The following is a 5,622-nucleotide window of genomic DNA, read 5'->3' on the forward strand; positions in this document are numbered from 1 at the left end:
CGCCCAAGAGGCAGATTTCTAAAACCCTTAATAAATATGAGACTGCATGATGCCGAAAGAATCAACTACTATCCTTTGCAAAGGATAATGGAAAAAAGAGCACCACTTTAACAACTTTTAAATATTTTTTCATTTTCTTCTTAATCTAACTAACTAATTATAATTGCGCAATAATTCATATCATATTGCAGACTTAAATTTTTTAACTTTTAACGAAGAAAATGTAAGTGTAAGATATACCGCGTGACCCAGTAAGGCCAACGAGGTAGGTATCAGGGCAGCGGACGGTGCTGGAAATTTGAAATGTCCATCAAAGGGCATAATTGTTATATTACATTTTAAAGTTCGATTTCTACAGAAATGTTTAATGTTTAAACTCTCTTAAAGCTGAAAAAATATAATTTTTTTCTTATATAATGCGTTTTGCTCTATCTCTACCTATTTGGCTATCACTAATGCTATGAGTGACGCGATTGTGGTTGCTTACTTTGCCACCAGGTGGATTTTTCTGGCATAATCGCAAAAAAAAATAATTTTCTGAAAAAAGAATAAAAGTCCTAATATTAGTTTTTCATGTTCTTATGGCAAAACAACCAAGTTGGTTGGATTTTTCTGAAAAAAATCTACTTTACGGGATGTTATCAATGTCTAATTACCACGAATTTAACAAACAAATAATGTTTTAAATCAAAACGAACTGTTATTATTTATATATATTATTTTTTAACAATTCTTCGAAGAGCAAATTAAACCCCTATTATTAAATATTTCCCTTAATCACTAACTGGGTCACTAATCAATTGTTTCAGACTAACTAAATTTATTAACTATTCATGTATTTAAGAAGTAAATTGTAGAAAATAATTTAAAAAATGAATAAAAAATGAAAAAAAAAACACAAAAGTCATTTATAATTATCAAGATGGACACCGCTTTAGTTCAAATTTGTAAAATATTAATTGCATTCAATCTCTAGAAGAAATCGACGTATTACAAACGAAGGAAAATACTGATTATTTATTTCAATACACAGTTTACTACTGAATTAATTAAATAATTAATAAAATTGGTTTGTCTAATTGTTAATGGAAAAATAAGTGATAATACTAAATATTTGAAAACTGCTAAACAAACCAAAACGTAGAAATATCAGCCAAGATTCGATTTGGTGTCCTTCGAATGTATTGTAAAAAAGTAAACGATATTATTTTATTTTGATTTGAAATATCATTTGGTATCTTATGCAATAAATAATAAATAGTACTCTCTGAATTATTAGATATTAATAACAACCCATAAAGTGTAAAATTTTAAAAAAAGACCTTTTTGTCTTTAACTCTTTTTGGTAAATACGACCTTTATTCGAACCTACCTATTCCTTGAAGATTTGAATTTTTTCAGCTTTAAGGTAATTAATAACTGCAACTATGATTAACTTTTTTTTGTAGAAAGCTAAGTTTTGATAACAATTACACGAAAATAATTTTCATACCATTTTAATACCGTACTTCGTTACCTTTATTGGGATATATGGGATATATAATGAGAAGTCGGATTAAAAAGTTCTACAATAATTTAATCTCCATTGTATAGGGCATTTTCTTAACCTAATCAATTACATAGTATTCTTAAAAAGGATAGTTATTTATCGTTCCTAATAATATACATATATTTCTCACGTGAGGTACTTATAATCTATTATGTTATGATAAATAACTCTTACGATTTTTAAGTTTACACTGTTCTCAATCTGTTTCTGAATAATATTCCTAAAGTTAAATTAAAAGTTTTCATATTAATCTTTTTGCTATAGCAAATAAAAAATTCAGTTCCTACCGTTCACAAGTTTACCGTAGAAATTGTAGATAAGCTAAGTAATACACACCCACAATATGCAGGATGATATTCATCGTCGTAAGATTTATATGAAAGTAACCTGCTGCAGAGAAGAACACTTTGTTGTGATCCAAAATATGAATCAAGTTTTGCAGCTCGCTATTTTCCTCTAGTGAATTTTGATTTTCCAATCGAAAACATACAGATTTCAGTTTGTTGGAGTCTCTAGCTATGGAGTCGCAGTAGTAAGATATGAGTATTAGTGTATACTGAAATCAAAAGAAATCGAATATTACACAGCAGAATAAAAATAATTCGCGCAAACTTATTAATTTTTATTTTATACTTTTATCTAACTGGGTGACTCAAAACTGACATACTGTGTTAGTTTTGGTTAGTTTACTATTTTTACAACAGAAACAAATTATTATAAAGAAAAAAGACTTTTAAATTGATTAACCTATTACACCCCATATACATATATAAAACCAGACATTAATTGGAAAATTGGAAAACCGGTCTACCGGCATACTTACCAAACTCATAACGAAAGATAGTTCGATATTAACTATTGAAAGAGTATAAGTACCATCTAAATAAAACAAAAGCGTACAGCCGCTTACAAAGATATAGATGGCGCTCATACACAACATTATAAACAACCGTAATCCAAACAATTCGTTAAACAAACTGACCATTTCAAACAACTTGAGATAAAGACGAATACAGTTTTGTATTGTTGCTTGTTTATTGTCTGACTGTTGGTATCCGATAATTAGCTGATACAGACGTTTGTACTCGAACTTTAGCACTCTTAGAAAGCATATTATCAAAGCGATTCCTAGCAGCCATAACTGATCTATATAGCCCATGAAAAAGATGTTATAGACATATTGGAAGTACTCGCTGATCCAGTCAAATATTTGCTCATCGCCTCTCGTTCCTATAAATGCTATTACTACAAATATCATTGAGACGGGAACGTTTTTTATGATCGAGTTCCTAGCGAAGTTCTTTCCATATACAGCTTTCATATGGCTCTTCCCTAGATTACAACATTCGCTAATCACCCGTCCCCATTTTTTCCTCTGGGTATATGTGCTCCATAACATATGAACATCAAGAAATATTTCCATGACAAGTGCCAACATTAGCAGTAAAAAATAAACCAATCTGGACGGAACGATTGTATGAATTTGCAGTTTTCTAATATGAGAGTAAAATCCGATTAAAACGAAACATGACTGTAGCGAAATTATCATCAAGTGCAGTTTCTTTTGAATAACTGTTTGCCGTTTGAAATCGTAAGGAGGCGCAATTCCGAAAAATTTCACGTACACTATGGTTTGAGCCAAACCGACAAAACAATTTCGGTGCCACATAACTACATAAATGCTAGCCGTACAGCCACGTATCCGTTTCTATTGATTGACAACTCAATAATTAATTGAACTGGTAAATCATTATGCATATGCAGGTCTGCGTAAATAAATTTAATTATCTACGATGTTTTGTTTTACTCGACCGTTTAAATAAATGGGACAGCTGTTCAAAATATTGATCCAAAATTGTGCTTCAGGAGAAATTTTATACAGGGTGTATCAAAACAAATGCGAAAAACTTAAGGGGGTGATTCCTTGTTTAAAATAAAGTATGGCTTGTTATATGTTGGGTCAAAAGCCAACCATTAGGGATACAACGCCCTACAATGGCGCAAAAACAACTTTTTAAAAACTAAAATAAATGGAACAATAAAATATTACGAAAGTATCACTATTATAAAAACACGGTTTCCGCATATTTTTTATTTTTTTTAAGGACTAACTAAAATTTAAGAAAAACTTATTCAATGACGAAAGACGGGTTTATTAGAAACTTTTTGGTCCCTTGCATTTTATTCATAAAACATATATAGTTTCCAAATAAAAAAAGAAGTAAAGCATTGCTGTGTAAAAAAAATCTTCCCTCTGTACGGTGGTATGGATATATAATACGACCAAAAATATAGTAAATTTATTTATTTTACGTTTTAAGTATTTTACATTGACTTAACCTCAGACTTTCGCAGGACCGTGGTAAAACCCTTCCCAACAGATGTTTATTCTGCATTAAGTAGGTCTTGACCGTAGCGAATATTTGTAGAAACTTGAAATTTTTATTTGTTTTATATTTAAATTTAAAATTGATGCAGCGGGGTATTTATTCTTAAGAGGTTAATCTAAATTGCAATATGGTCGTATATATGACAGAGGTATTTGAATGTGATCCTTCCAGTAAGTATGTCTATATAAGAAAGTGACTAACTGATACGAATTAAGGAAAGACCCCGGCAAGCTGTGCATAAGGGTGATTTGAGCTGTTATGTATGACTATGTCCGTGTGTGAAGGTTTATGATAAATGGAAAAATCTAATTTGTTTTGCGTTTTCGTAATAGTTAAGTCTAAAAAATTAATAGAGTTATCCTGTTCAATCTCGACAATGAAGTTTATACAATTATGTAATGAGTTAATGTAATTTAAAAAAGAATGCAATTGCCTGTCCGTCCCAACAAAGCAAGCAAAGACATCATCCACGTATCTATACCACCATAGAATACTTTTACTTAAAGGATGTTCTAGGAAGATATTGTCCAAATTATCCTAACCTAATACAGCACACGAACAATTTAAAACAATTACATACATAGGAGAACCTAGTGAAAAAGTTTCAAAACATTTGTCAAAATGTGGTTTAAAAATAGCTTTCTGAACTAACAACACAATTGGAAAATTTAAAAAAAAAACAATAAAACGAAATGTCCAAAATCTCAAAAATCAGGTATCTACAGGTTGAAATTGCGGATCTTGTCCTAAAATTTATATTGCACAAACAGGTAGATCCTTCAAGAAACGCATTAACGAACATAAAAGAGCGTTTAAAAACAATAGTCTTATGCTGCACACTTAAACACAGGAAAACACATTTTTGACGACAATTTCGATATTTTACATACAGCCACAAAAAGTAGAATATTAAATTTATTGGAGGCCATAGAGATTAACAAAATGAGACATTCAAATGTATTGCTTAACGATCAATTAGATTTAAATACCTCTCCTTAATTGAACTTAAATTCTCACAACAACATTAATTAAGGTTTTATTGTAATTTTTGGGTATATATAGTACCAGGTAGTTTGTAAATATTACATTTGATAAAGACACGGTGTTGTGGAAACAAATGTCATGTAAAAATATCTAATTTCGTGAAAATCTGAACTTTTAGTTCTTATTTATTTTGATAAATGGATTTTCTTCAAGTAAAAGCCACCTCAGAAAAACAAATTCTATGAAACCCGCAATTTGATCACCCTTATCAATTTTTAATAATTTTTTTAAAGAAAGTTATGAATACTTAAAAACCTATACGAACTTGTTTCAAATGTAGATCTGTAAGTTATGTAAATTAATGCATGTGCAATTTTCTGCTTTTTCTCGCAGGGTGGAAAGATTTAAACGTTCGAAAGTTAGTACTTGTTTTAAATTTTGGTGATTTGTGCACAACGGCCAATAAAAATTACGTAACACAACAAAACTATTTTTCGAAACATGATTTTACAGCCCAATAAACACTATTCCTGCTCGTTATGTCAAGCAAGCTGTCAATCCATTTCATGTTTTCGTGTGGATAACAACGCCATTTATTACGAAAGGGAAAACATTTTTAGAAAAAATGATGTTTCGAAGTCCTTTGGATGGCTCAAAGAGATCAGGAAGCAGTGAGTGAAAAAAACGGCGGAATAAATT

The sequence above is a fragment of the Cylas formicarius genome, unplaced genomic scaffold (genome assembly GCF_029955315.1).
Source record: "Cylas formicarius isolate icCylForm1 unplaced genomic scaffold, icCylForm1.1 PGA_scaffold_7__23_contigs__length_41026272, whole genome shotgun sequence".
Lineage (NCBI taxonomy): Eukaryota > Metazoa > Arthropoda > Insecta > Coleoptera > Brentidae > Cylas > Cylas formicarius.